This window comes from Paroedura picta, chromosome 3 (genome assembly GCF_049243985.1).
Source record: "Paroedura picta isolate Pp20150507F chromosome 3, Ppicta_v3.0, whole genome shotgun sequence".
Taxonomy (NCBI): Eukaryota; Metazoa; Chordata; class Lepidosauria; order Squamata; family Gekkonidae; genus Paroedura; species Paroedura picta.
In genome coordinates this window covers 122716077-122726689 of record NC_135371.1, presented here as the reverse complement: position 1 = coordinate 122726689, position 10613 = coordinate 122716077, and positions in this window count along the sequence as shown.

The window sequence follows — 10613 nt, the reverse complement described above, 5'->3', positions numbered from 1 at the left end:
TAAACAAGGGACAATCCAGTAAGATATGTTGCATGGTGTCAGGAGTGTTTAATTCACAGGGACATAGTCTATTTTCGAAAGGAATCTTGGCAAATCTCCCTTGTAATACTTTGGATGGAAAGGCGTTGAGCTGTGCAAGCGAAAACACTCTGCGATAAAGGGGATTTGCCAAGTTAAAGAAGTAAGCCGGCATTATCCCATGCTTCACTTGGAGACCAAGAGCACGGGGAGAACAAATTGCTGGGACAGTAGGATGGACTTTTTGGAATTCCTGATCGAGGAGCCTTTGTTTAATTTGGCACATAATGGAAGATTCATTCAGAGATAAGATGTAATTGTAGTCAATGCCAATTTGTTGGAGTGTAGTCAGGATGGTAGAGATCCATTTAAATTTGAAAGAGTCTCTCAATAAACAGGTCAATAGAACCATTTAAATTTGAAAGAGTCTCTCAATAAACAGGCCAACAGACTATCTGATCGAACCCTAAAATGCAGTTTTAGCCAATATTTGAAGGTAGAAATCCAGGCCTTAGTTTCGAGAAGATTATGGCTGATTTCGAGACATAAGGAGGAGTAAGGGACACAATTTGGAGTTCCCAAAATCTGCCGGAAAAAGGCAGACTGTAACCTTTCCAAGTTTTTGTTAAAGTCCGCCTGGTTTCAACCAGGGCCAGAGCATTCTCTGTTCTGGCCCCCACCTGGTGAAATGAGCTCCTGGAGAAGATCAGGGCCCTGATGGAGCTTAAACAGTTCCGCAGGGCCTGTAAGAAGGAGCTCTTCCACCAGGCATTTGGTTGAGACCAGACATAACCAACAGTGACCAAAGGGCCCCTGCTCCCCCCCCCCCGCCTCCTCCTCAGAACACCACCTATACACTCTGGACCTGTTTGTATGTTGCAACGTTGCATTGTTTATTGGTTATACAATTATAATGTTACTAGGGGCAAAGCCCGTTGTATCCAAGAATACAACGGGTGCTAGAGCTTGGCAGTGGGAAGAGGAAGGGGAGGAGTTGTCCAGTCTGTAAGGGCATGGGGTTGAATATTGAGGCCTACTGCACAGGTTTGTTGTGCAGATGAAACAGGAGACAAAAAAAACAGTTCCATCTGCAGAATAACGCTGTGCAGTGGCCTCAAACCTGCAGAGAGTTGCAAAGAAGAAAGACACATGGCTTGGCTGTGTCTAACCCCTGGCCAGAGCAGTATTTTAAGTGAGAAGGGGCTTTTCTGTGGCCTCCCTGTCAGCCAACTGTTTGGCAGAAGGGGAAAGTCCCCCCCCTCAAAAGGAATGCCATCAGACTCCTCTTCGTTGCTCTTGGAAAGGCCTCCTTCCCTCATTCAGGGGCTGTCAGAGGCTCCTTCGCAGCAGGCCTGAAGGGGGGGAGGGGGAGCACTCTGCAGCCTCCTGCCAGCTCTGTCAGGGTTCTGAGGCCATTTGCAGTTGGAGATGACAGTTAGGACAGCCTTGCGGCAAAAAGGGCTGGCACAGTCTGTCCAAGCCTCACCCCCTTTGGCAGACCTACTGATCAGACTGGCAGCCATTTCTCCAGATTGCCCCTGGCTGGATGGAATTTTGGTCTGTCCTGGTAAGGGGCCAATCGGAAGGCTCTTCGCGCCTTCCGATTGGTCCCTCCACTTGTCAGTCCAGAGCCATGGGACCAATTGTTGCCCTTCCTCATCACAGACTGAGCCCACCGCAACACCCCTTACTGTTTTATTAAGAGGGAAAAGATATGTTTACAATTATCAGTTATTATTGCACGGTTATTCAAATGTTTTATAGACTATTCCATGTATTGTTCTTATGCTGTTATGTAAACTGTTGTGAGCCCCTGGGGAGGGCGGTATATAAATAAATAAGTAAATAAATAAATAAATAAATAAATAAATAAATAAATACATACATACATACATACATACATACATACATACATACATACATACATACATACATACATACATAAATTTAAAAAAGCTGAGATCCACAGAGGGACGCCATATAAAATTTGGGGGAGAATTTTTGAGTCAAACACATGACAGCTGGGACAAACTGATTACCTTTGAGGAAGAAAAACCGGTTTAGATGGGTAGTAGAACATTTAGCCTACAAAATAATCCTATTTCTATGTTTGGTCCAGTGCAAATTATGTTGGAAGGTGATTCCTAAGTATTTGAACCATTTGACCTGCTCAATTTGATGATCACCAATACGCCAGTTTAAGGGGGACCACTTCTGTGCAAAGACCATCACTTTGGTTTTTTCGAAGTTAATCAATAGGGCATTAAGTTGGCAATATTCATAGAAAGCGTTCAAATATTTTTTCAGACCAATTCTGGAATAGAAAAGCAAGACTGTATCATCAGCATATAGAAGAAGTGAGATTGGCAGTTTATCTAGTTTGGGAGGATGACCATTTATGAGTGTTAGGGTTTTTGGAAGGTCATGTAAAAAAAGGTTAAATAAATGAGGAGCAAGGACGCAGCCCTGTTCAACTCCTCTCAGGATGGAGATTTGGGTAGCTAGATGACCCTTTTCAGTAAATTTGACCTGACGGGTATTGTTGGAATGGAGGTTCATTAGGAGTAGTAATAGGCGCGAATCAATGTTAAGGTCTTGCAATTTTCTCCATAGTAAATACCTGGAGATAGAATCAAATCCACCCTTGAGGTTAACAAAAGCTGCATAGATTTTCCTCCTACCTGTATGAAGATATTTGTCTGCAAGAGAATAGAGGGTTAAACAGTGGTCTAGAGTAGAACAATTCTTAGTAAAGCCAATTTGTTCGGGACCTATTAAGTCATTTGAAGTCACCCAGTCAAGTAGCTTAAGTTCTAGATGTTTGGCGTACATTTTACTGGCAATAGATATAAGGCTAATAGGATGATAATTTACTGGAGAGCTAGAACCACCTTTTTTGTAAATAGGCACAATGACTGAGTTAAGCCAGGATTCAGGGAATATTCCCGATTGGTCGATAGCTGTAAAAAGGATAGCCAGAAGTTGTTTCCACCAGTTAGAGTTTAGTTTAAATAACTCAGCTGGTAGTCCATCGGGGCCTGGAGATTTGCCTAGTTTTAGTTGTTGGATAAGGTTTTCAATATCATCCAGACTAACAGGTGGCCAGCTAGGAAGAGAATCAGCAGAGGGGAGACTGGGGTGATTATTTTGGATTGGGGAGGCAGCAAAGAGTGTAGAAAAATAATTGCACCATGTTTGGGGAGAAATATGGTTAATACTGTTAATAACTTAATCTTCTCTAAACAACCCCATGACCATGCCGCCTAGGGAAGGGGTATGTCTGGTCCTGCCCCATCCCCAGGTGGGAGACTGCACTCAGTGGACCATGAATCCCATTCCCAGCACACCCTGCAGGCCAACAGCATCCAGCAGACCTGGTCCCCAAACATTCACGGCAGCAACGGTGCAGCAGAGTGGCTCATTTTAAAGGTTATGTTTTAATGTTAATGTCAATTATTATTTATTTATATAAATTATTATTTATATGATTTTTATCACCATTTATGAACACTGCCCTAATCCTGCATGGGAGGTTGGTATACAAATACAATAAATAAATGTGCATACTTTGTTTGAAAACTAATATGAATGATTAAAAAGTTTTTTTTATTTTTCTTAATATTATGCTTATAAACAACAAAAAGTTTTTATGCTTATTAATATTGTATATTTTATTTGCATTGTTTTAAATTGTTGTGAGCCACTGCAAACTGGCCAAGCCAAGAGTGGCAGAATATAAATATAAGTAAATCAATAATTAATAAAAAGCTACTATCCTGAATAGCTGAGGCTGGACTGCTAGTTGGGGGCAGCTATTGAAAGCTTGTGACTCCATTATTACAGCAATTACACTGGCTATTAATCCATTCCTGAGGCCAATTGGTTTTGACCTTTAAAGCCCTACATGGCTTGGAACTAGGTTATCAGAAGAACCGTCTTCTCCCACATGTTCCTGCCCAGGAATTAAGATCACAGGGAGAGATCCCCCTGACTCCCCCATCAATCAAAGAAGCTTGTTTGGTGGGCTCAAGAGAGAGGGCCTTTTCAGTGGCAGCTCCAGGATTATGGAATAGCCTCCACAGGCCCCTTCACTTTCAGTCTTTAAGAGGCAGTTGAAGATGGTTTTATGTAGGACTGCATTTGGTTCAGGTTAATAGCAGTCCTGAGCAGTTTTATGATTTTAATATATTTTAACACATATATCCTATGTATTTTATGCCCTGTGGATTTTATCTATGTTTGTAAGTAACCTTGAGCTCCTTTAAGGAAGAAAATTGGCAAAATAAATGCTTTAATTAAAAATAAATATTTCTGAAAGATGAGAGATGGAATATCATTGGCAACCATATTCAGGGTCATATTCAGTCTAGAATCTTTGTGGATGTATGGGCATTTGTTTTTTGAGTGCTCCGCAGGTAACCAATCAGAATGAAGAACTGCTGCATTTCATAGACCGATCAGCAGGACAGCAGCTCCCTAAGAATGACAGCCATACTCCACCATGAACCTCATGTATTTAATCACTGCTCTCTTTTACCTTGCCTGAGTTAGAGAAGATATTTGCATGCATTCTGCTCAGTATTTACACATGGATTGCACACCAAAGTGGCAACAAATGTCATTAAAGACAATGAAGGGTGAGGATATTTATAAACAATGGGGTAGATATTGCATTTTCTGGATTTGAGTAAGTTATGAGATTTATTTCATGAATTTAAATCCCCAGGTTATTATAAGGTGTCTTCAGAGATAAACTCATAATTCATTTCTGTCTATAGGAATTTCTCACTGTTCTGAGGAGAAGACATTCATATACATATTTTTCAAAAACTGCTGCAGCAAAATAAGGGAATTAAAGCAAAGAAGTCGATGATCGTATTCTGGTTTGTGGGACTGAGTTATTGTCATGTCAGCACAGAGATGAATGTCCCAAGCCAGGAACAAATCCTTTTGCTGCTTAAAACTAGACAGAAGTTGCCGTTCCCAAACCATACCACACTGATGACTTTAATAATTAATTTATCACAATTAATCTTGTCATTATTATTCAAGATGTTACCCCCCCTTTAAAACATCAATGTTTGCCATACACTGAGCTTTTTCCCCCCTGTTATCCTAAATCATGCAAACTTATCCTGTGGAACTGGAGAAGTCTGTTATAATGTTCCATAATGCACATATACATTTCAGTTAATGTACATTGTTTCTATAGAATCTGTAACTGAATTATAAAGTGTTTCAGCAAGGACTCACAAATGTCTTTGTATTTCTGAGGCTCACCCCATACCTCCAAAATCTCATCTACCTCAAAAATCTATCTATGTTCCCAAACAGATCACAATGTGGCTCTTCCAGGTATGTTAAACCTGGGTGCAGCCAGAGGAGTGAGCCCTTGGGCATGAGTAAAAGGGCATGAACCAAAGGACTCTGGGGCCTTGGCTCTTAGCCTGTGCCCTGGCACTGGATGCCAGATCAGAAGAGGATGCTTTGTATATCCTTTTTGCTTTTCTCCTTTATAAAGTATCTTGCTTATTTTAAATCGTATCAGTTTTTCTAAGACGTACAGAATAAGAAATATGCTTTATATATTTATTTGTTTAGCCCAAGAGGAATTTCCTTCCACCGCACAGTAATTCAAAAGGCTTTCTTGTTAACTCTGTATGTGCATCATAATGTCAGGCATGCTTAGGACAGCACAAGAAAGCATGGCTTTTTCACAACATGCTTGTGCTGCTTCAGTGCTTTTGAAGTCTTTAAGTGTAATGCACAATTTATTGTCTTTCAAAGTAAGTACCAAATTAAGTTAAATGAGGTTATAATTAAATTTCCAGTAAATTACAGCTTATTTCTGGTATGTTTGTACCTACTGTACTTTTTTGCTTCTGTACTGGAAGTTTAGTTCTCATCAAAATCATTCGTTTATTTTAGCTTTTGTGTCTGTTCTGGCATAAATTAAAAATGTTGAAGAAAATAAATATGGCTGCTCTATAGAAAGCAGATATAGCAGCACTGTATGATTTTAATTCTGTTGAAACTAAACAATAAAACCTACTGTCATGCTGTGCTGCAGTCATTCAAATAACAAAAAAAATATTTCAAAATGCTCTGTGAGGAAATGCATTTTTTTTCCTGTGGAGTTTTGCGATGAGAATTTTAACAAGGTCCCCCCCCCCCTTGAGCAGAAATCAACCCAATTGCTCTCCAGATGTACCTCTGCTCACCTTCAATGCTAATTGGCCTAGGTAGAGGCAATAGATAAGTCACGCTTCCCCCCTTCTTCCAAACAGGAAACAGAGGTTTAGACAGGATAGCCTTCCAACTCCAGGATGTGCATCTCTGACCCAGTTGGACCTGGTCAACGGACGTGGAAACTCAGTAGAAATCTATAGCTTCTTAAATTAAAAGAACCTATTTTACATTTCTGGAATGCAGAATTCCAGAGAAAAGCTAGAAGAGATAAGAATGCCTTCTTAAATGAACAGGGCAAACAAATAGAAGAAAACAATAGAATGGGGAGGACCAGAGATCTTTTCAAGAAAATTGGAGATATGAAGAGAACGTTTCATGCAAAGATGGGTATGATAAGGGACCAAAATGGTAGGGACCTCACAGAAGCAGAAGAGATTTTTAAAAGGTGGCAAAATTATACAGAAGAACTATACAAGAGTGAGCTTAACATCCCTGATAACCACAATGAGGTAGTTACTGACCTGGAGCCAGACATCCTGGAATGTGAAGTCAAATGGGCCTTAGGAAGTCTGAGCAACAATAAAGCTAGTGGTGGTGACAGCATTCCAGTTGAACTATTCAAAATCTTAAAAGACAATGCAGTAAAAGTGCTACACTATGCCAGCAAATTTGGAAAATTCAACAATGGCCACAGGATTGGAAAAGGTCAGTTTACATTCCAATCCCAAAGAAGGGCAATGCCAAAGAATGTTCAAACTACCGCACCATTGCACTCATTTCTCATGCTAGTAAAGTTATGCTCAAAATCCTACAAGCTAGGCTCCAGCAATATGTGGACTGAGAATTTGCAGAAGTACAGGCAGGATTTCGAAGAGGCAGAGGAACTAGAGACCAAATTGCCAACATACACTGGATCATGGAGAAAGCTAGGGAATTCCAGAAGAACATCTACTTCTGCTTCATTGACTATGCTAAAGCCTTTGATTGTGTGGAGCACAACAAATTGTGGCAAGTTCTTAAAGAGATGGGAATACCAGAGCATCTTATTTGTCTCTTGAGAAACTTATATGCAGGTCAAGAAGAAACAGTGAGAACTGAACATGGAATCACTGATTGGTTCAAAATTGAGAAAGGAGTTCGGCAAGGCTGTATACTGTCGCCTTGCCTATTTAACTTGTATGCGGAGCACATCATGAGAAAGGCGGGATTAGAGGAGTCACAAATTGGGATCAAGATTGCAGGGAGAAATATCAACAACCTCAGATATGCAGATGATACCACTCTAATGGCAGAAAATGAAGAGGAACTAAAGAGCCTGTTGATGCGGGTGAAGGAGGAGAGTGAAAAAGTTGGCTTGAAACTCAACATCAAGAAAACAAAGATCATGGCATCCGGCCCTCTCAATTCCTGGCAAATAGATGGGGAAGAAACGGAGGTAGTGACAGATGTTATTTTCCTGGGCTCCAAGATCACTGCAGATGGGGACTGCAGCAAAGAAATTAAAAGACGCTTGCTCCTGGGGAGGAAAGCTATGGCAAATCTAGACAGCATCCTAAAAAGCAGAGATATCACCCTGCCAACAAATGTGCGTTTAGTCAAGGCTATGGTATTCCCAGTAGCAATGTACGGCTGCGAAAGTTGGACCATAAGGAAGGCCGAGCGTCAAAGAATTGAGGCTTTTGAACTCTGGTGCTGGAGAAGACTCTTGCGAGTCCCTTGGACTGGAAGGCAAACAAACCAGTCAGTCCTAGAGGAGATCAGCCCTGACTGCTCCTTAGAAGGCCAGATCCTAAAGATGAAACTGAAATACTTTGGCCACCTCATGAGAAGGAAGGACTCCCTGGAGAAGAGCCTAATGCTGGGAGCGATCGAGGGCAAAAGAAGAAGGGGACGACAGAGAATGAGGTGGCTGGATGGAGTCACTGAAGCAGTAGGTGCAAACTTAATTGGACTCCGGGAATGGTAGAGGACAGGAAGGCCTGGAGGATCATTGTCCATGGGGTCGTGATGGGTTGGACATGACTTTGCACCTAACAACAACAACATTTTAAATTTCAATATTTGAAAAGGCACGTACAGCAAGTTTTGTGTTTTATCCACTTCTTTTGGTTCCTTACTCAGTCTGGTGCTGTGCTAAAAGTATACTTGTAATAAGTACTTTACACTTGTATAAGTACTTTTAATAAGTACTTTATAACTTTGGATACTGGTAGTGGTTCTCTGCACAACAGAGACCTCCACTGTCTCAGATACACTATTGGAAAGGGAAGCACCAGGAAGGGGAGAAGGCTGGTAGTTGGCAAGCAGCTATTCCTTCTGGGGTGCACCCAGGAGTAAATTGTCCCTATAGTGGCCAGACACTGAGCAGTGGGAAACACAGAGGCAAGAACTCAGTACTTGGAAGGGAAGCTAGGAGTCTTAACACTCTCAGTAGACAGGTCAGTACAGAGGCCATGTGGTAGCAGCACTATGAGAGAGAGTGACCTCTCCAAATTTTGGAAAAAGAGGCCAGGGTGGAATAAGGCCCACAGGCTTGAGCAGGCCCATTCTGCCACACCCTCATAAATGGGGAAGAAAAGATTGAAAATATAATAATGAAAATAATTGTCAATTGTCTGACCTGATAATGAATACTATATAAAGGTCTATTGAAATGCAGTAGCATAAGAAAACAAAAAAATGTTTAAGAATTGGAAACTTTTGAAAAACCCAGAATATCTTTTCATTTCTTACATAAAACAAGACAGACCATTCTGCATGTTACAGTAACAGGATAAAAGAAAAGTAAGCAGATCCATATCTTATCTTTGTGGAATGGTGACTGCTAAAAAGGTTTCCCCCTTGGACTGGCTCTGGCACCTTTGTGTTTACCTTTGGATATAGTATATTGCATGGCTAGCATAAGTAGTCTCCACCAAGAAGGGGCCTAATTGTGTGCCTTCTAATCCTTGCAAACGGCATTGTGTGGGTGATATGGCTGGGAAAGTCTCCAGTAATATTTTTCAAAGCCTCTGAAGAAGTTTTTAGAAAGGAACATGTCTTAGGATATGATGAAAGTCAGCATTCTGGGTGGAGTATATATCCATATTTCCAGAATGGCCACATCAGTAGGTAGAGTCTGAAAATGTCTTGCTCACTCACAACGAAGCTTCAGTCTTCAATATGAATTTTTCAGCATCACATTGAAAACATAGTATGAACAGGAAGGAAAGATTATACACACAGAGACACATATTAAATACATATATTTAATTGGTAATATCCTATATTTTTTATTTGTATCTGAATTTTTAGCTGAAGGCTGCAAACTGGCTCACAGTAATAACCTGAGTGTAAATGGACACTGGGTGACCTGGATTATAACATAGCTGACATTTGTGCTGTGAAAGGGACAAGTACAATGTGCAAACAGAATTTGGAGTGGGTTTCAGGGTTAACTTAAATATTACCTCATAAGCCTGCCAACTGGGAAATAAATGAAAATCTGAAGCCAAAATTCAGTTTCAATACCTGACCCTCAGCTCTTGGTTTGCATTATCAACAAAATGGCAGTCAAGGGAAGAGTCATGTTGCCATGCTAGTCTTAACTGAATAAGCTTGGTTATATGAGATGAAAAATTCACTATGCTGCACCAAATCCACCAGCAGACCTTTGTGAAAGCATCCTAATTTGTCCAAATGGCCTTAAAAACTGTTTATGGAAATGCTTCAGGCTCTGCAGTTGATATATTTGCAAAATAGGGAGCATGTAATAAAACCATGTGTGGGGGGAAGGTATTTGTATGCTCATTTTATAAAAATGGAAAAGGGAATACTGTTGTTGAGCATTTCAGCTGTTTAACCAAGCATCAGTGAGTCTGACTTCTATGAGCCTCATTGGAAAGGGAAGTGTGAAAGCCGATTACCTAGACTTGGTTTCTCCCTTGAGGAATTTCCATCATTCCCCATTTGGCTTTTATTTGATCTCTGGGAAACCCAACTGTAAATCAGAGCTATGCTGCCTTCAAGCCCATTGAAGATTGGCTGCTTCAACCAAAGAGGAAAACGAGGTAATTTATTTTTAGTGGTCCAGTCCCATGAATCCCCTTACTATGTGCAGAGATGTAGTATATTCACTGTTCTTCTAAAGAGTCCTTTCTTTATAGGGATTATGGTGCATAATGGGCATTTAATAACAAAAAAAAGTACTGAAATAAACATGCCTAGCTGAGAACATGCAGAGTAATACTGTAAATCAGGGCTAATCCACTGGTTATTACATCCCCTGGAGAGCCAAAGTTTCATAAAAATAGGCTTGAATTGAAGTGACTGAGTGCACATAACACCACATCTAGTATTTCATAGTTATTTCATATCTATAAAGAGTGATTCATACTTCCGACAACATGCTAAAGGTTCCAAAGATG